We start from the raw sequence: 21725 nt of genomic DNA, 5'->3' as shown, positions 1-21725 counted from the left end.
TCACAGGCACTCATAAACTCATAGGATTTGAACCGTGTCTTCCTAATGGCTTTTGCTTTCTGCCCTTGTATGTGGTGGAGGCCCCAGTTCCGGTGACTAAAGTTCCTAAGGAACACTTTTCTGAGAAAAGAGGCTCTCTAGAAAAGAGCAGTGCCTGGGAACGTGATCTAAAAATTTAATATAGCCTGTGGTGTAATTTTTGTTAGCTTCACCCAAGATATGATCATTCGAAGATCTAGAGAGATGCACCTGCTTCGGTATCTACCATTGGATTTTTCAAATGAACATACAGTAAGATTGGCCCGGTTTTCTTTCTTATTATTTATCTATTTATTGTTGGCTGCACTGAGTCTTTGTTGCTGCACGAGGCTTTCTCTAGTTGTGGAGAAGAAGGACTACTCTCTAGTGGCGGTGCATGCGCTTCTCATTTCAGAGAGTTTTCTTGTTGAGGAGCATGGACTCTAGGCTCGAGGGCTTCAGTAGTCGAAGCAGGTGGGTTCAGTAGTGACACCCAGTCTTGGTTGCCCTGCGGCATGTGGAACCTTCCTGGACTAGGGACTGAATGCCTTCCCTGTTGGCATTGGCATGTGGGTTCTGTTTTATTTTTTTAATCATTAATTTATTTTACTCGGAGGACAATTACTATACCGTATTGTGATGGTTTCTGCCATATATCAACATGAATCGGCTGCAGGTATACATGTGTCCTCCTCTCCTGAACCCCCATCCCACCTCCCTCCCCACCCTATCCCTCTGGGTTGTCCCAGAGCACCGGGTTGGTTGCCCTGCTTCTTGCATTGAACTTGCACTGGTCATCTGTTTTACATATGGTAATATGTATGTTTCACTGCTATTCTCTCAAATCCTCCCACCCTCGCCTTCTTTCACCAAGTCGAAAAGTATGTTCTGTATGCCTCTGTCTCCTTTGCTTCCCTGCATGTAGAATCGTTGCTACTGTCTTTCTAAATTGCATAAATATGCATTAGTAGAAGTGTTGTCTTTCTCTTTCTGACTGACTTCTCTCTGTATAACAGGCTCCAGGTTCATCCACCTCATTAGCACTGATTCAAATGTCTTCCTTTTTATAGCTGAGTAATATTCCATTGTTTATATGCACCACAACTTCCATATCCATTCATCTGCCGATGGACATCTAGATTCCTTCCATGTCCTAGCTGTTGTAAATAGTGCTGCTGTGAACGTTGGGGTACATGTGTCTGTTTCACTTCTGATTTCCTCGAGGTGTATGCCCAGCAGTGGGATTGCTGGGTCGTGTGGCAGTTCTGTTCTCAGTGTTTTAAGGAATCGCCACTCTGTTCTCCATAGTGGCTGTACCAGTTTGCGTTCCCACCAAGACTGGAAGAAGGTTCCCTTTTCTCCACACCATCTCCAGCATTTATTGTTTGTAGACTTTTTGATGATGGCCATTCTGACCTGTGTGAGATGATACCTCATTGTGGTTTTGATTTGCAGTTTTTTAATAATGAGTGATTTTGAGCATCTCTTCATGTGTTTGGTAGCCATCTCTATGTCTTTGGAGAAATGTCTCTTTAGATCTCCTGCCCCCTTTTTATGGGGTTGTTTGTTTTTCTGGTATTGAGCTGCATGGGCTGCTTGTATATTTTGGAGATTCCTTCTTTGTCAGTTGTTTCATTTGCTATTATTTTCTCCAATTCTGAGGGCTGTCTTTTCGCCTCGCTTACAGTTTCCTTCATTGTGCAAAAGCATTTAAGTTAAATTTGGTCTCTTTTGTTTATTTGTGTTTTTATGTCCATTACTCTGGGAGGTGGCCCATAGAGGATCTTGCTGTGATTTATGTCAGAGAGTGTTCTGCGTACGGTTTCCTCTTAAGAGTTTTATAGTTTTTGGTCTCACATTTAGATCTTTAATCCATTTTGAGTTTATTTTGTTGTGTGGTGTTAGAAAGTGCTCCAGTTTCATTCTTTTACGTAGTTGAGCATTTCGCCCAGCATCACGTGTTGAAGAGACTTTGTTTACGCCATTGTATATTTGTGCCTCCTTTGTCAAAGATAACCTGTGCATAGGTGTGTGCATTTATCTCCGGGTTCTCTATTTTGTTCCATTGATCTATATTTCTGTCTTTCTGCCATACTGCCTTGATGACTCTCTTGATGACTGTAGCTTTGTAGTATAGTCTGTAGTATAGTCTGAAGTCAGGAAGGTTGATTACTCCAGTTCCATTCTTCTTTCTCAAGATTGCCTTGAGTATTCAGAGTCCTTACTGTTTCCATACAAACTGAGAAATTATTTGTTCTGGTTCTGTGAAAAATACCTTTGGTAGTTTGATCGGGATTGTGATGAATCTACAGATTGCTTTGGGTAGTAGAGTCATTTTCACCGTACTGATTCTTCCAATCCAAGAACATGGTACACTTCTCCATCTCTTTGTGTCATCTTTGATTTCTTTCATCAGTTTTTTTTTTATAGTTTTCTGTATACAGGTCTCTTGTTTCTTTTCGTACAATTATTCCTAAGTATTTTATTCTTTTCATTGCAATGGTGAATGGGATAGTTTCCTTAATTACTCTTTCTGATTTTTCCTTATTATTTTATAGGAATGCAATGGATTTCTGTGCATTCATTTTTTATGGCAGGCACATTTTTTTAATTTCTTTATATTAGTTGGAGAGTAATTTACAATATTGCACGCACATTCTTAATCACTGGACCACCAGAGAATTCCTGGCCTGCTTGTCCTTGGGTGTGCAGCTCTCTGGGCTCTGACACATGGAGAGTTTCCAGTCAGCTGGAGAGTGGTAAACAAAGTATGCTGTATGTAGCCATCCGGTGGAATAGCATAGATGGATGAAAAGTGATGAACTTCTGCTTTCTGCTGCCACATGGGTGAGCCTCCAAAGCATTACGCTAAGTGAAAGAACCCAGACACAAAAGGCCACTTCCTGCAGGACTCCGTTGATATGAAATGCCCAGAAAGGGCAAATCTACAGAGAGGGAAATCAGACGAGAGGATGCCTGGGCCTGCAGGTCCTGTTGGGGATCGACTGCTGATGGGTACGTGGAACCTTTAGTGGCGCTGGCGGTGTTCCACACCTGCACTGTGGTGGGGGTTGCACCACTGTGTGAAGGTGCTAAAAGTCACTGCCCTGGGAGTGATGGGTGTGATTTGTGGTATGTAATTATACCTCAGGAAAGCAGTTTAGGAAGGTAATGCAGATGTCCAAGTGAGACATGTGGGGAAAGACATGCCATTGCTTTGTAACAACGAGGAGTGCCCCTGCTCCTTCCACGTTCTGGGTCCGGCTTCCTCCACGAGTGCTAGATGCTCCCTCCAGAAACAGTCGCTGTGCACGTCAGGACAGAATCCCCAGGGAGCACACACGTCTAATGTGTCTCTGTGTTGACTCACAGGCGCCCGTTGTGTGACCACAAATCAGTGGCTCTGGACGGGCTCCCAGAACCCACCCTGCATCTGAAATTCCACTTCGTTGTTTTCCCATTCTTCTCAAATCACGTGAACCCAGCTTCCATTTCCCGGGTAACGGATCTCAGCCCTTAGCTCCAAACTCTGGTCACAGGAACACCTGTAGCCTGGTGTGAGGCCCCCTACCTGAGCTCAGCAACCCAGGAGGGATGCTCAGCAGAGCAGTAACCAAGACAACGGAACTTGATCCATCCTCCTTCTGCCACCAGGACTGAGGTGCGTTCCCTCCCCTTCATCTTCCTGAGTGTCTGGTAAGGAAGGGGACTTGGAGGCATGACACACCACTGAGTCATTGAAATTGTTCTAAATATGGCTGTGAATAAATATGTCAAAAATCCCTCAGAAGGGAATTTACCTCAGAAGGGAATTTTTAATTACAAATTTTTTAAAAATTTCATTAGTAGCAAACATGGCTCTTCAGTTGAGGATTCTATTTAAAACCAGGACAGGTGAAGCATCATGTGATTGTGCTCCTCAATCTTAACTGTGCATCAAATCTCCCCTGGAGAGGCTTTAGAAGAGCTGATGCTGGCAGCACATCCCAGGAGAGTCTGATATAGTAGGGTTGGTGTGTAGCCCTGGCATGAGCATTATCTGAAAAAGTTCTCTTACAAAAGCCGAGCTTGCAGCTGTGGAAACAGAACCCATTCTTACTGGAAGAAATTGAACATCGAAAACTTGCAACTCTCTACAAGCAAAGCAGGCTTTCATCATGGCCCGCTATGCTTGACAGGCACCTTAGGCTTAGGAAAGGGACAACTTGCCCAAATAAATACTTGTTTGAAAACTGACCTTGTGCTTGCTTTCCTGCATGTTCCTGAATCCAAAGTTTTACAGTTAAAACCCTGCTGTTGTTAGTGAAACTCAGTATGTTGTAGTTCTTGTCAGGATCCCTTGTGCCTAGTTAGTTGAATACATTTCTAAAACACTGTGGAGATTACTGCATTGGACAGATCAAAAGAGTGCTTCAAAAAAAGATTAAAGATGGCTGAGATTTGTAGCTATTAATGTTGATGTGGAAGGATCGGGTGTCAGCATATCTCCTGTTTATTGGGAAAAATAGAGTTAAGCAATCACTTGTTTGATGCACACCCTTTAAGACCCACCTCTCGAAACGTTCTACTTTAGGAATCTCTTCTGGATATTCTTTGGCATGTTCCCCAATGATGGGCTTACACTGCTGTGTCCTGACTCACCGTCTTGTTAAAGACAAGGCTTTCATCCTCTCAGATGAATTACAGTGGCCAGGTTCTCTCAGAGATCCAAAGGAGGGTGATGGCCTGTGCTCAGGACCCCTTCAGAGCGTGTCTGTAGGAACAGGGCCTCTGAGAGGAACGGATCCCCACCTGTGGCAACAGGAATATCTCGGGTCAGCCTTTTCCAGAGCAGCTCCAGGGGAGTCATGGCTCGGTGAAGATCACACCCAGCAGCATGTCCGGGATTGTGGTTGAAGGAACTGGGTGGATGGCCGTGCCCATCCATGAGACACCCCAGGGAACATGGGCCTGGGGCTACTAGCAGGTCTGCACGGCTTATGGGACATCTGAGTGCAGACAGCCCATACATCTCAGCCTGTGGTAGAAGTGGGGCCCCATTGGGACGTCTTAGGTAGATCTGGTGATAGGAAAAGCCATCAGCATAGAGGGATACTAATGAAAACAAGTCAGATGGGTAAAAGCTCTGGGAGGTGATGTGGTCACCCAAGAGTTATGTGTAGAATGGAAGAGCACAGGGCAGAGGTGGGAAACCAGAGGAAAGCAAAACCAAGATTTAGGAGGGGATCAAAGTAAATGGACAGACAGGGAGTCTTAAAAGAAATGGACTGAGAGGGAGGAGGAAAGCCAGCATGCACTTCTGTCAGAGACTCTGACCAAGGAAAATGTTTTTGAAGACGGAATGTGTCTGTGGCCAGTACACCACCGGGTACTACGGTTTGGCCCATGGATCTCTTGGGATACGTTAGCAAGGGGATGTTGTGTGGATGGGCACTCAGAGGAGGAATCAAGAGGTAACCGGATGAGGATGCTCCTGGAGTCTACTTTCAAGAAGCATGGCTTGAAAGGAATCAAACTGCAGCATATTGGAAGTAGAGGTCTGTGTGCTTGCAGGGTATGCTATTTTCTGTTCTCCAAACCAAAGAGACCAGGATGCCAGTTCCAAAAGAATCATCAGGACTGTTGACTAGAAGACAGAATGGAGAATTGGAATGATCTTCACAGGTGAGTATTCACTTTGAGGTCAAGGGAGAGTGGTGGTTTCAAAGCAGCGTTGGAGTTCCAGGAAGACCTTCCTCTCCCTCTGGGCCCCACTCTGCCTCTGGGACCCATGGTCACAGGAAGAGCCAGGGTGGGGGGGGGGCATGGGTTGCTAGGATCACAGTCTCAATGTATGCTCCTCAGACTCCATGGACACTTTAGTGTATTTGTTCTCCCTGGCTGATCTGATCTTCCTCATAAGTGTTCACCCTTCATACTGGTTAGTAACCAGAAAACTCCTACTGAAGTTCTTCTAACTTCTAAAGTGTGGTTGCATGCAACCAACTGAATATCCATAGATACAAATGTTCAGTCTATTCTGGTGAAAATGCTCTCTACTTCTTTCAGCCATGGAGCAGGGGTATGTGTCACTTACAAGGCTTGTGGTAATATGGGAAGGGTCGTCTATAATACAGCATACCTTTGTTCCTCACAGTGGCCTCAGCGGTCCCTGAGGGAAAGATGACTGTCCTCTCCTGGCTCCAGCTGTTGATGCTGACCTGCACCACCCATGGGTGGGGGTGGTGAAACTTGCATTTCTGTCTCCCTCCTCTTGCTGTGGATCCAGTGCTCCCTGGCTGACTGAGCCTCAGCCACTCTGCAGGCATCTTCAGACCCCTCTGAATCTGGGTCTCATCGTCCAGCCCATCCCTGGGCAGGGATGTCCACTCCTCAGCCTCAGCTGCAAGGTCTCCTAGCCCATTGCCTGCTTAGGATTTGTCTGCATTCGGTCCCTTTCCACATTTCTCCCTCAGGTGATGCAGAGCCCTGCCTTGGATCTCACCTGCAGCAAAACAGGCACCAAGATCAGCTCCAGAAAAAGAAATTCCTAAACGACAGCCACCCATCTGCCCAAAGTCTCCGTTCGGTCATTGCGCAGTGTGCCCCCTGTGAGTCCCAAGTGTGAATGGGGAGGAATCTTCCTTTCCCTGGTCTTCCTCTTCATTTCTTGTCACACCTCCCTGTCTGAGCGCTCTCACCTCTGCCTGCCACTGCCTCTGTGGGCCGTTTCCCCCGCTGTGACTGGGATGCTGTTTTCTTTGTTTGTCTTTCATTTGACCCAAGACTTCCCATACAATATCCTGGTCAAAGGGGGCATAGGGTAGAATGTGTACCTTGTCAAGTACAGTTAGGATACTTTGGTGTCACATAAGCCCCAAGCCCCTGAAATATAAAAACAGAGGGATAAAAAACACAAGAATCAAATATGCCAAAGATGCCTGAGATGTTGGCCAAGATGAGCACTGAAGAGTGTCTGCGGGATCAGGAAGAATGGATTTTAATGATGGGCTTGACAATGCCAGTTACAGTGGAATGACTGGGATAAAAGCTTCATGGAAGGGGGCTGAGTAGAGAATATCTCAGCAGAATTTGAAGCAGTTTTGTTTTGAAGGGCAACAGGTGAAGTGCCAGTAGCTACAGAATAGGGTGGTAGAAGAGGATGGGTTTCCCTCTTTTTTGTGGAATGCTGCGATGTAGAGGGAGCAGGTGCTGGTTCAGGCGAGAGGGGTGATAACTGCAGGTTGGAAGTCCCTGGGAAGGTGCAAGGGATGGGATCCCGGGCAGAGGTGAGGGGCTGGGTGCAGTCAGGAGCACTAGGGCAGATGGGCAGCAGACTGCCAGGGCAGAAACATGCACTTTGGGATTGGGAGACTTTAGAAGTCCCACGGAGTTGCTTCTTCTCGACGAATTGTTGGCGGCTTGGGCTGGTGGTCATTATGATGAAGGTTACTACTGTGTAGTGTAGTAGTGTAGGTAGGTGAGAGTGAAAACGAACAGCTGGCCACGGGTTTAAGATAAAAAACTTATGTAAAGTTGTAAAGTTTGCTCCTCAACGCTCATGTGCTCAGACACAGGCAGGGAGTGAATAGTCAGGAGTCTGCAAGGAGCCAATCCGATCGGGGAGGGGCCTGGCGGAAGGTATGGAAGGTCATGTGGTAGTAGAGGTGAGCGTTTCCAGGATGTTCTGTTATCCGTGCACTGGCCCTAGAGCTAGGGAGCTGGAGGACAGGACAGCGTGTTGAGGGTGATGAGAGGGAAGAAGGCTAGAAACAGCAGACCATGAGGGGCGCGGTCTTTCCTGATGCCCGGGGCCGGGGGCGGGGGCGGGGAGACCGTGGGCAGGGGGATGCTCGGGTGGGGAGGAGGGGAACTTCGACGAGGACGGAGAGTCTCCGGGGCGACCGTGGGAGCCTCGTGGGCACTGAGGACGATCAGAAGAGTGAGAGCGGAGGGAACAGTGAGTATAACACGGGAGGAACGCGTTCACAGGCCTGGGGTGGGCGGAAGGAGAAATATAGGGACTTGTACGGGTTCCGCACTTGTGGGCCGTCGGCAGTGGGCGACAGGACCCGGACATACACGGTCAGGTTTCTCACTGAAGACTCTGAAACAGGGTCGGAGAGAAAACTCTCAACCGGTCCCAGGAGACTGGCAGGGGCCTCACTGGGTTGCTCCGCGCAGGCCCAGAACCAGCCAATCGGAGCGCAGCCATGCGCACCAAGCTCCGGAATTCTGAGACTGCCTGACTTCCTGCCCGAGTTTCCTTGGCTCCGCTAGCCTCTGGAGTCCGCGGTCCACGGTGGTTTGACCGGGCAACTTCGAGAGGTTACCTTCCTTTCTCTGGTCCTCATGAGAATCCCTCTTAACTTCCGCATACAGAGTGTCCATTCCTCTCCGTGAAAATCCAAGAAAAACGTTGGCTTTTCTTCCGGGCTTGTGGCGTTTTGGTTTCTGTGGTCGGTAGATGGCAGTGTGGCTCCAAGTGGAACCATCCTGTTTCTCCTCCGCCCTTCGTGGTTAAAAAAAACGCCACGAAACTTTTTGCCCTAAGTAGCAGCACACAGTTTTCTCTGCTTGCACAGATTGGCTGGTTCAAACCTCATCTGAGCCCTTCAGACAGCCCTTTGTGAAAACTTTGAACAAACCCATTGACACTGAAAATTACAATAAAATAATATAGGCTGATGTATTGAATAGTGGTGGAGAGAGTGAGTTCCTTGTCTTGCTTCTGATCCTAGAGGAAATGTAGTATTTAAATAGAACTTTATAATGACAGTGAGTTTTGACTTGAAAATGTCTAAGTGACATGGAAATGAAAGTTGTTCAGTCCTGTCAGGTTCTTTAAGACCCCTTGGACAATAGGAGGGGAAAGACTAGAGCTCTCTTCAAGAAAATTAGAGATACCAAGGGAACATTTCATGCAAAAATGGACTCAATAAAGGGCAGAAATTGCAGAGACCTAACAGTAGCAGAAGATGTTAAGAAGAGGTGGCAAGAATACTCAGAAGAACTATAGAAAAATGAAATTCATGACCTACATAATCACGATGGTGTGATCACTCACCTAGAGCCAGACATCCTGGAATGTGCAGTCAAGTGGACCTTAGGAAGCATCACTATGAACAAAGCTAGTGGAGGTGATGGAATTCCAGTTGAGCTATTTCAAATCCTGAAAGACGATGCTGTGAAAGTGCTGCACTCAATACGTCAGCGAATTTGGAAAACTCACCAGTGGCCACAGAGCTGGAAAAGGTCAGTTTTCATTCCCATCCCAACGAAAGGCAAGGCCAAAGAATGCTCAAACTACCACACAATTGCACTCATCTCACACTCTAGTAAAGTGATGCTTAAAATTCTTCAAGCCCGGCTTCAGCAATACATGAACCGCGAACTTCCAGATGTTCAAGCTGGTTTTAGAAAAGGCAGAGGAACGAGAGATCAAATTGCCAACATCCGCTAGATCATCGAAAAAGCAAGAGCGTTCCAGAAAAACATCTATTTCTGCTTTATTGACTGTGCCAAAGCCTTTGCCTGTGTGTATCGTAATAAACTGTGGAAAATTCTGAAAGAGATGGGAATACCAGACCACCTGACCTGCCTCTTGAGAAACCTGTATGCAGGTCAGGAAGCAACAGTTAGAACTGGACATGGACGAACAGCCTGATTCCAAATAGGAAAAGGAGTACGTCAAGGCTGTATATTGTCACCCTGCATATTTAACTTCTATGCAGACTTCCCTTCAGTTCGGTTCAGTCGCTCAGTCGTGTCCGACTCTTTGCGACCCCATGAATAGCAGCAAGCCAGGCCTCACTGTCAATCACCAGCTCTCGGAGTTTACTCAAACTCATGCCCATCGAGTCGGTGATGCCATCCAGCCATCATATCCTCTGTTGTCCCCTTATCCTCCTGCCCTCAATCTCTCCCAGCATCAGGGTTTTTCCAGTGAGTCAGCTCTTCGCATGAGGTGGCCAAAGTACTGGAGTCTCAGCCTCAGCATCATTCCTTCCAATGAACACCCAGGACTGATCTCCTTTAGGATGGACTGGTTGGATCTCCTTGCAGTCCGAGGGACTCTCAAGAGTCTTCTCCAACACCACAGTTCAAGAGCATCAATTTTTCAGCGCTCAGGTTTCTTCACAGTCCAACTCTCACATCCATACATGACCACTGAAGAAACCATAGCATTGACTAGATGGACCTCTGTTGGCAAAGTAATGTCTCTGCTTTTTAATATGCTGTCTTCGTTGGGCATAACTTTCCTTCCAAGGAGTAAGCGTCTTTTAATGTCATGGCTGCAGTCACCATCCACAGTGATTTTGGAGTCCAAAAAAATAAAGTCTGACACTGTTTCCACTGTCTCCCCATCGATTTCCCATGAGGTGATGGGACCAGATGCCATGATCTTACTTTTCTGAATGTTAAGCTTTAAGTCAACTTTTTCACTCTCCTCTTTCACTTTCTTCAAGAGGCTTTTTAGTTCCTATTCACTCTCTGCCATAAGGGTGGTGTCATCTGCATATTTAAGGTTATTGATATTTCTCATTCTTTTACAAGTGGTTGACCAGTTTTGGCCACAGCAATCAGAGCAGAATAAGAAGTAAAAGGAATCCAGATAGGAAAAGAAGAAGTGAAACTCTCGCTGTTTGCAGATGACATGATCGTCTACATAGAAAACCCTAAAGACTCTACCAGAAAATTACTAGAGCTAATCAACAAATATAGTAAAGTTGCAGGATGTAAAATTAACACACAAAAATCCCTTGCATTCCTATACACTAACAATGAGAAAACAGAAAGAGAAATTAAGGAAACAATACCATTCACCATTGTACCAGAGCTTTCTTATCCATTCGTCTGCTGATGGGCATCTAGGTTGCTTCCATGTCATGGCTATTATAAACAGTGCTTCGATGAACATTGGGTAAAGAGACACATGTACCCCTATGTTCACTGCAGCACTATTTACAACAGTTATGACATTGGAGCAACCTAGATGTCTATCAGCAGACGAATGGATAAGGAAGTAGTGGTACATATACACAATGGAATATTACTCTGCTATTAAAACGGAACACACTGGAATCAGTTCTCATGAGGTGGATGAACCTGGATCCTGTTATACAGAGAGAAGTAAGTCAGAAAGAGAAAGACAAATACTTATATTAAGGCATATATATGGAATTTAAAAAGCCGGTAGCAACGATTCTGCATGCAGGGTAGGAAAGAAGACAGAGACCTAAAGAACAGACTTTTCAACTCGGTGGGGGAAGTGGAGGGTGGGATGATTTGAGTGAATAACATTGAAACATATTCATTACCATATGTAAAATAGATGATCAGCGCAAGATCAATGCATGAAGCAGGACACCCAAACGGCTGCTCTGGGACAACCCAGAAGGATAGGATGGGGAGGGAGGTGGTGGGACCCCCAATTCAGGAATGGGGGGACACATGTATAGCTGTGGCCAATTCGTGTTGATATATGGTAAAAAAATCATCAGAATATTGTAAAGCATTCTTCTCCGATTAAAATAAATTAATGATCTAAAAAAAAAGAATCCACCTGCCAATGAAACGGGCAAGCATTCAACCCCTAGTCCAGGAAGATTCCACGTGCAGCAGAGCAACTAGGACTGTGTGTCACACTCCTGAACCTTCCTGCTCCAACTACTGAAGCCATGAGCCTAGAGCTCATGCTCTGCAACAAGAGAAGTCTCTGCAATGAGAAGCCCGCGCACCACCACTAGAGAGCAGTCCTTCTCCACAGCTAGAGAAAGCCCTCATGCAGCAACAAAGACTCAGTGCAGCCAACAATAAAGAAATCAATAAGAAAGAAAACCACTCCGATCTTACTGTATGTTCATTTGAAAAATCCAAAGGTAGATACTGAAGTAGGTGCATCTCTATATGCTTTGAATAATCATATCTTGGGTGAAGCTAACAAAAATTACATCTATGTTATGTTAAAACTAGGCTATGCTAAACCTCTATGTTAAAACTTTAGCTAGGCTATGTTAAAACTTTAGATCGGCTTCCCAGGCATTGCTGTTTGCTAGAGAGCTACTTTTCTCAGAGAACTTACTTCGCCATTTTAGTAACCAGAACTGCGGCCTCCAGCGTGTTGAAGGGCAAGAAACAAATGACATTAGGAAAACACGGTTCAAATCCTATGAGTTGCCTGTGACCGACCACAGGCTAGGATGAACACACATCCCAGAAAGAGTCTCTTCACATTTCAGTAACTGAAACCTGTATTTCAACCACTTACTTCAGTGCTATAGGGACACGGCTGTCCCCTTTAAAAAAAAAAAACAAAACACTTAGTGTGAAACATTTGGAAACTGACCTTAACCCAATTCACTCCCAACCACTTTTCACATGTCACAAGGAGTCTCTCACAATGATATTTCTTCATATAGAAAGCCAATTCCCAGATAAAGAAAAGAATTCACACAAACACCTTGTGAGGAAATACTGAGATTTTAGAAACTGACTCATAACTAACCTGTGGTTCATCATTCTTTACTCTTCTTCTCCCTCCATCCACTCTGAGAAATGAATATTTGGCCATGTTATCTGATTTGCCCACCAAGTTTCTCGAACCACACACCTGATGTTAATAGTGAGCCTACACACAAAGGCATTAATACCAGTCAGACCTATTGAAGTCGGCTGCCTGGGGGCAGGGAGGTGGCGAGGGCAATAAATTCATCATCTCCTTTCCTTCACCACCCCACACCATTTCATTCCCTGCAGTCGGCCCAAATGAATAAAGATAACACACCAAATCGCTGCTTAAATCACCACTGCCTCAAGTTCTCTTCGTTATTTCACGTGGCTTCTGAGGCCAGGGAGCAGATTTTACTTGAGATGAGTAAAGCTAGAGAGACAGCCCATTGGCTAGAGATTCTGTTTGGGAGGTGATGTTTCTCAGTGGACTGCGCACCCACTGTGATGAATAAAGTAAAAGGCATCTTGGCTTGGCTCTGGTGCACGTTTTTCAGATGTTAGCCACTAGATGGCGAGCTAGAAAGTTACCTGAATACTTGATTCACGTTGTTATCACTAGACTTTCAGTTGAGTTCAGTTGCTCAGTCATGTCCAACTCTTTGTGACCCCATGGACTGCAGCACGCCCAGGCCTCCCTGTCCATCACCAGCTCCCGAAGCTTACTCAAACTCCTGTCCACTGAGTCGGTGATGCCATCCAACCATCTCATCCTCTGTTGTCCCCTTCTCCTTCCGCCTTCAATCTTTCCCAGCATCAGGGTCTTTTCCAATGAGTCGCTTCTTCACATCAGATGTTCAAAATATTGCAGTTTCAGTTTCAGCATCAGTCCTTCCAATGAATATTCAGGGCTGATTTCCTTTAGGATGGACTGGTTCGATCTCCTTACTGTCCAAGGGACTCTCAAGAGTCTTCTCCAACACCACAGTTCAAAAGCATCAATACTTTGGCGCTCAGCTTTCTTTATCATGTCTGTACATGACTACTGGGAAAACCATAGCTTTGACTTGACAGGCCTTTGTTGGCAAAGCAATGTCTCTGCTTTTTAACATGTTTTCTAGGTTGGTCATAACTTTTCTCCCAGTAGACATTAAGGGAATTGTATTACCCAGCATAACGCTGTTGGTGGGGGGGGGGGGCAATTTCTTCATCCAGTCAGTTGAAAAAGCTTAAGAGCATGGACGGAAGCTTCCTGAGCATGAAACAGTTTAGCCTCAAGACTACAGCCTGAGAAACTTTGCATGAAACTCAAACTTGCTGGCCTGTTCTGCAGATTTGGGCCTCTAGACTACAACCTGGGTTTCCAGCCAGCTAACTGATATCTAAGGATATCAGAACTGTCAGCACCCACGAGCCCATGATCCAATTCCCTAAAATAAGTCTCTCTCTACTGGCTGTGTTTCTCTGGAGAAGCCTGACTAATACACCCCCAATATGTCACATCTTTCTCAATCCAATCCAAAGACATTGACTGAGTCACTGTATCATCCCACACCAGATGCTGTGCATTAAAGAAGCTGATAGATAGAGGATACAGCCATTTATTTAGTGCCTTCCACCTGCCAGGTCATGGGCGCTAGGTGTTTTACATCTGTTATCTCCACTAGGTCTCCCAATAAACCTCACCAACAGGTAGAGTTATTGCCATTTTACAGATAAGGAATTTGAGGCTGAAGGAGAGTGACTGGGCTGGTAGGGCCTGCGCTGGAACCCAGCTTGAGTGTAAACTGTGAACTGTGGGATGGAGGGAGGTGACATGGGGAGAGGAGTTTGGGCACAGGTCGCAGAGAGTTTCTGTGCCATTAGGGGAGCAGGGAAACATCACACCCTTGTTATCAGTCCTGGGCATTCCCTTGCCATAGGAGCAGCCCCAAACTATCTGAAGTGAAAATTACCAGGAACAGCATCATGCACGCAAAAGAAGATGAAGTCCGTGAGTCGTTTCCAGGTGGGAGAGGTGTAACAGAGAAGCCAGCCTCCTGGTGAGGGATCATCTAGCTGTGAGGGAAAAGCTCGAGGACTGTGGCTGAGGAGGAAGAAACTCTAGGGCTGGACACAGATGTCTAATGTGACCCTGAAGTGCTTTGTGAAGCTTCAAGGTAAGGCCTGACCTGTAATCTCCCCTGTGGCAACTCAGTAGTTGTTACACCAGGGAAGGTTCCAGCACATCTCTAATAGCCCCATTCCATACTCACAAAAACAGCCTGCACAGTTCAGGTTGTTATTCAGAATAATTCACCCATTTTCAGGTGAGGCTGTATGGCACAGTGAGCCAATTTAATTTCTCAAGATGTGATGATAGCAAGTGGGAGAACTGGGTGCAAGGAAGGTTGTCTAGAATCAGAGCTAGTGTCCGTACCCATACACTGTATTGTTTCCTCATAAAAGGGAAAAAAGGAAGAAAAGAAAAGGAGAAAACAAAGGAAAAAGAATAAAAGGAGACCCATGATGCTTACTGTATTTCGGCATCCACCCTGGACTGTGAGTAAAGAGAAAACTTCTCAAAGAACCTAATCAGAAAGGTAACTGACAATCACACAACATGGAGTCAGAAGACAGGACAGGCTCAGGCACAGTGTACATGTACACGGAGAGCAGTGAGAGGAGAAAGGAGGGCACGGGGGAGGGCAAGGAGCAGAAGTAGCTATGGGAGCAAGAGGAAGATGAGGAGAGCAGAGTTGACAGAGCTCCTGTGGGCTTGCCCAAGGACGCTGATCAGCACCTTCAAACCATCCATCTTGCGGATGGCAGCCTGAGTGGAAGTCACACCTCTCACCGTGAAATAAAGTAGCCCGGCTGTCCGAGCTGTATTCTTCCAACAAGTATCCCCCGAGCGCAGAAACATTACCAACAAAGGTCCGTCTAGTCAAAGTTTTGGTTTTTCCAGTTGTCATGAATGGATGTGCGAGGTGGACCATAAAAAAAGCTGAGTGCCGAAGAACTGATGATTTTGAACTGTGGTGTTGGACAGGATTCTTGAGCGCCCCTTGAGCTTCAGGTGAGATCCAACCAGTCCATTCTAGAGCAAATCAGTCTTGAATATTCATTGGAAGGACTGATGCTGAAGCTGAAACTGCAATACATTGGCCACCTGATGAGAAGAACCGGCTCATTGGAAAAGACCCTGATGCTGGGAAAGACTGAAGGTGGGAGGAGAAGGGGACAACAGAGGATGAGATGGATGGATGGCAGCAGCTACTCAATGGACATGAGTTTGAGTAGGATCCCTGAGTTGGTGATGGTCAGGGCAGCCTGGTGTGCTGCAGTCCATGGCGTCGAACAGTCGGGCATGACTGAGTGACTGAACTAACTGAAGACTGTCCAACCGCCATCTGATACTGAAGAGGTGGGGCATCTGCGGAAAATAACTGTCCTGAGAGAACACGGATCCCACTTGGCTAAAGAGGATTCTGGTCCTGTGACACGAAAGCACACCTGGTGGGTCCTAGAGAGATCGATGTCTCCCTCTGCGTCTGTCCCTCTCTCTACCCCTGGCTCTCACACCTTCTTTCTCAGGATCAGGTTCTCAACAGCAGGACGCCAATGCAGTGGCTCCCATCCTCAGCCCATGCGAGAAGCTGGGAGTGGGCGGGGCTCGGCCTCCCATCCTTAGTGTGTGTGCAATAGAATGGTAAAGACCACCGAGAGGAGTCCTCCAGCATCCTATAGAGCCTACCCGGCACTCAGCGGGGAGGAGTCTTCCGGCCTGGTTTTTGTTATGCCCGATGACCGAATCACCGAGTGAGAAGAGAGAAGGCCTCCAAGACAATGCAACTCTCAAAAATGGAAGTTTATTGCTGATTCGAGTCAGGGCTCCTGCCACATCCAACGCAGTGGTGTGGGGTCAGCGAGCCCCGAGCCCAAGCTGTTACACAAATTTATACGGTGAGCACACTCCCTTGGTAGTTGGTTTAAGCTGATTGGTTACAGGTTTGCAAAGTAATTTCATTGGTGAAACACACTTAAAACTTTCGCGCACGCGGGACTTCCCACCCCCCCCCCCCCCGGGGTTTCCGCCCCGTTCCTAATTGGCAAACAGCGGTCAGTGTTAAGCTGATTGGATGTATCCAGGTGGCCTGATAATCTTACCACCCAGAAGTAGGAAGGCCTACTCCTAATCTAAGCTGCCTGCCATGGCGTTACTTCTGCTCGCCTCACAGTTTTAATGTCACAAAGATGGGACATTTACCCCTCCACTCCTCATAGAAGGAACTTCCTGCGTATTCCCTGCATTGTAGTGGATTGAGAGGGAGCCTGGAATGGCCTGAAGCAAAGTAGGTTCCTCCCCGGGGACGGCGGCAGTAGGGCGGGGGGGATTCGGAGAAGAGGAGTTAGTGCCCGGCCCTCTCCACCGCTTGCCCAGAGCGCATCTCCCAGCAGCTTGGAGGCTAGGAGGGACCATCGCTGCCAGAGTCGCAGGAAGAGTTTCCTTCCACACAGACGACAGCTGGTGATGGTCGGCTCTTGAGGTTGGAAGGGAGGGGCTTCTCCCTGAATGCCTGGTAATTTGTGTTGTCGCCTGTCAAGGTGAGGAGCAGCTCCTGTTAGTTGAATGTTTTTCTACCAATTGTTACTAGTAACACCCTAGGAAAGAGTAAAAGCAAACTAATAGAGACACTGACTGTATTTCTACCGATTGCAATTGGGAGATCACCACAGACCTGATGATCAGACTGTCAGCAAGGTGGTTTTGCATTGTACTTCATTCCACAGAGAGTAGTAGAGAAGTTACAGTGGGGGCCTTTGCAGGTGGGAAAACATTTAGGGGGAAATCTCGTCGACAAAAGAGGAAATGATGATCTTTGTGACTAGCTAGTTCCAGGAGAATTGACTTTTAATCTCCGTTCCTAGTCATGAGACAGAAAACAAGGAGCTGGATGGTCTGTGTCTGCCCTTTAATGACAAGGAGGAAGGGCTGTACTTGACCTGGTAGTAGGTAAATCCAGGAGTCACTGGATACTTCGGACAAGTCTTACCGAAGTCTGACGGGGAAGGGTGGTGCTTTGCATTAAGTCATTTTGGGGACACGAAAGTCTGCAGAGATTTCTTTACTGTGCATTTTTTAACAGCTCAGGTGAAGTTGAACTTTGTCAGCACGGTAAATATGAGCATGTTTCATGCCAGTCCCTGTAGATAAGTATAAAAGCAGAGAGGTTCAAACATCCCCCAACTTTTAAAATTGGATTATAATTGCTTTAAATATAAGTTTTGCTGTAGGACAACAGTGAATCGGGTATAAGCATATACATGTATCCCCTCCCTCTTGAACCTCTCTTCCACCCCCCAACCCACCCCTCTAGGTCATTACAGAGTACCAAACTAAGCTTCCTGTGCTATACAGAAGCTTGCCACTAGCTATCTATTTCACACATGGGAATCTGTATATTTCAGTGCTACTCTCTCAATTCAATCCATCCTCTCCTTGCCTGCTGTGTCCATAATTCTCTTGTCCATGTCTGAGACTCTCATCTTGCCCTGCAATAGGTTCATCAGTACCATTTTAATTAATTTCACATACATGTGTTGATGTATAATTTTTTTTCTCTTTCTGATTTATTTCACTCTGTAAAGCAGGCTCTAGCTTCATCCAATTCACTAGAAATGACTCGAATTCGTTCTCTTTTATAACTGGTTAATATTCCATTGTATACATGTGCCACAACATCTTTATCCATTCGTTGACAGACATCTACGTTTCTTCCATATCATGGATATTGTAGATAGTGGTGCAAGGAACATTTGGATACATGTGTCTTTCTGAATTATAGTTTTCTAAGGGTGTATGCCCAATAGTCTGATTTCTGGGTCATATGGTAGTTTTATGGGCTTCCCTGGTAGCTCATCTGGTAAAGAATCCATGTGCACTGTGGGAGAACCCGGTTCAAATCCTGGGTCGGGAAGATCCCCTGGAGCAGGGATAGGCTAGCCACTCAAGTATTTATGGGCTTCCCTGGTGGCTCAGACAATAACAGATCTGCCTGCAATGCAGGAGACCGGCTTTGATCCCTGGGTTGGGAAGATCCCCTGGAGGAGGGCATGACAACCCACCTCGGTATTCTTGCCTGGGGAATCCCCATGGGCAGAGTAGCCTGGTGGGCCACTGTCCATGGGGTTGCAAAGAGTCGGACACAACTGAGTAAGTAAGCACGGCAGAGCACGTGGTGGTTTTATTCCCAGTTTTTAGAGACATCTCCACACTGGTCTCCATAGTGGCTGTATCAGTTTTCTTCTCACAAACAGTATAGGAGGATTCCCGTTTCTCCACATCCACTCCAGCATCGTGTGTAGAATTCTGATGCTGACCATTCTGACCGCTGTGACAAGGTACCTACTTGTGGTTCTGATTTGCATTTCTCTCCTGATGAGCGAGGTTGAGCATCTTTTCATGTCTTTGTTGACAGGTTCCGTTTTGACTCTGGAAGTAATCGACACCTGAACATCACTCTATAGTTCTCAAAAGGTTGTGTTTTTGTTTTGTTTTGTTTTGTTTTTTTTGGTAATTAAATGAAGGCAGCAAAAAGGAGTCATTATCACAGAATATGATCATCATCCTCTTTAATTGAGGAAACTGAGTCACAGAGGGTGTAAGTAACTTGCCCAAGGTTGCAGAAGGAATAAGTCGTGGGACCTTGATTCAAATCTAGGTTATCTGTGGCTTCATCACCTCCCAGCTCGGCACCACACAGTGATGGTTTCCAGATCCACACATCAGGCTCAGCACTCTCTTCCTGACTACAGACTTCCCTAGTCAACTGACAGGTCTGCAAGGAGACTGCACTCATCAAGTGCTAGGCACCTTCTGGGACACCGGAGATGCCTTCACAGGGAAGAGAAGTGTAAGACACAGTGGGTCCCACAGGCCTCTACCCACCCCCTGGAGGGAGTGAGGAGCTACAGGAGGAAGACTGGAGGTTCTGAAGGGGGCTGTTTCTCTGAGAGACAGGCTGAAGGACTGCCATTCTGCATGCATGTGACAAGAAACACTTGTTCCTTTGAGTTTCTTATTCTCTACAGTTGATAATACATACCACATGGTGAAAATACACAAAGCAGATATGTAAACCAAGCAGATGTAAGGATAAGTAGATACATTCCCATTTTATTGACGGAGGACCTGACAGGAGGACAGCACTTCTTTGTAAAAGGAGAACATTCTCTTAGACTAAAGCAATGAAACAGGAAATAAGTCTTTTTCTTAATTATCAGTCTCATTCTCCCTATCACAGATGAGGCATCATGGGCACAGAGAAGTTAGGTTAGCTCCCCCAAGTCGTTCTGATAATACGTGTTTGAGTCCCACAGGCAAGGAATATTCAACATGTCTAAACTGCGCCCATCTCCCCGACTCCCCACACAGCTGCACCTCCTTTACTGTTACCTGACTCAGTGCAAGGCAGCTTTCTCCCCAGCTGCTTAGGCCAGAGATGCTGAAAGCCATCCTTGCCTGCTGCCTCTCTCTCACCACACTCTCAGTCATCAAGCCTCACCTCTCTGCCCCCTCAGTCTAAGTAAGATTCTGTTCCTTCTCTCCGTCAGCACAGTGAGTTCCCTAGGCCAGGTCACCCTCATCTCTTTCCTTGACAAGCACCAGCAATCCTGATGCTTTCCAACACATGGTCTGTCCTGCTGCCTGAGGAAGGGAAGCTTTCTTCAGTGCAATCCGGGCATGAAACCGCTGCTCAAAACTCTGCAGGGCTGCCTGCTGCTCTTAGGATACTGCCCAGCCTCCTGGACTAGGCGCAGCAGGTCTGGTCTGCCCCCAAATGCCTGATCTTCACCAGACCCCCTCCTTCTGCTCCATGCCCCACTTGATATTCCAGCCACCCAGACCTCTCTCTGCTCATCAGATGGCCACGGTGCTCACTCGTACTCCCGAGCCCACCCCCCACCCCGTCTCGCCCCCTCCACACCCACCGATTTCACAATCTCACTCCTGCCTTTGCCTCCATCTTCACATGCCCTTCCTCCCTCCTCATCTGCCTGATTCCTTCTTAGGCTCAGCTGTCAGGCTGGGTAGAGCAATTTCCATTTTTCCTGGGGAGTACCTGGATGAAAAGTCACAGTTAACAGATTTGATATCTTTACCAAATGGAAGGTGGTGGAGATTTCACTATGAATCCCTGCTACATGATGAGCTGATGCGAAATGGAAATGATGGCAGAGTTTGCCTGGGAAAGGCTTCCTTGCTAAGAATAGGATGCAGACAGAAAAGCTCTCCTCCTGTTTTATATGGGCCCATTGTTGTGTTTGAATGTGGCCTTCGGAATTTGGTCACAGTATCGAAAGCATAAAGGGATCCAGGGTGACCACCTGCTTCACAGTGAGGAGGGATAAGCCGAAGCATGGACATTTCAAAATGTCACTTTACGGTGTCAGTGACCCAGTACACGGAACAGGACTTGAACTGCCCCACCCATGCACTATGTTTGCTGAGATTTTCACCATTTTTCACTCTATAGTCTGAGTTCCTGTTAGGACAAGATGAAGTATATTAACACGTCCTCCCTCTGCAGGGGTTTGATTTACTAGTCCCTGTGGTCACTGGGGAGGCAAGGATGAGCTGCCAGCTCAGTACGGGGACCCTCCTAGGGAATGTCACAGCACCTTCTTGCAACTCCTCAGCTGTCTCCACCTGGTGCCATCAACTCATGGAGGGAACTGCCAGTTCCTGTGGTGGCCAGTGGCGGGAGCGAACCCACTGCTGCTTCTACCTGCTACAGATTCACCTGTGATGACTGACTTCATTCACTATAACTCCTCAGAGCAGAACAGACCTAAATATGAAATGAAGTGTGTGCCTGTGGTGTGTAAAGCCAATTACATAGTTGGACACAGCACCAGTTCCACCACCCCCACCCCAGCCAGAAGATGGAGTAGACTCTCAAGGGCTCTGGCATGCCTCCCTCCCCACTGATGTGTCCGGAACACAGGGCGCAGTGTAAATGACTCACCTGGAGCCTACTTATGGAGCTTGTGGGAGCCGGGCATGTGGGGTTTTATTCCCCACAGACTTGGAGGACTAAGGATGAACCCCAGCCTTCTCACAGACAAGGAAGCAAGCTGGAAGAGCTTAGGTGGCTGATGCAGTAAAAGCTGGATCTGGGAGTCACGCCCTTGTTCCTCTTGAGTGCAAAGCTAGTCTTCTCTGCAGTGACCACAACATGCGTGGCTTGTGTTTCAGTTACCGAGATGCAGATGTTGTTCCATGAGAGGAGAGG

At 46.8% G+C, this 21725-nt stretch overlaps 1 long non-coding RNA gene across 2 annotated transcripts; it reads left to right on the top strand.

Moving 5' to 3' along the window:
* The first annotated feature begins 2643 nt into the window (after window positions 1–2643).
* On the top strand, window positions 2644–8987 carry LOC122435009. 2 transcript variants are annotated; one of them, XR_006267537.1, is made up of 4 exons: window positions 2644–3679; window positions 5572–5682; window positions 6474–6608; window positions 8182–8987. It is a non-coding gene; the product is annotated as an uncharacterized LOC122435009 (long non-coding RNA). The 2 variants fall into 2 exon arrangements; XR_006267536.1 differs by lacking the exon at window positions 8182–8987 and having other exon boundaries at window positions 6474–6645.
* The last annotated feature ends 12738 nt before the right edge of the window (window positions 8988–21725 follow it).

Source organism: Cervus canadensis, chromosome X, assembly GCF_019320065.1.
Source record: "Cervus canadensis isolate Bull #8, Minnesota chromosome X, ASM1932006v1, whole genome shotgun sequence".
NCBI lineage: Eukaryota > Metazoa > Chordata > Mammalia > Artiodactyla > Cervidae > Cervus > Cervus canadensis.
This window is presented reverse-complemented; position numbering and strand designations above follow the sequence as displayed.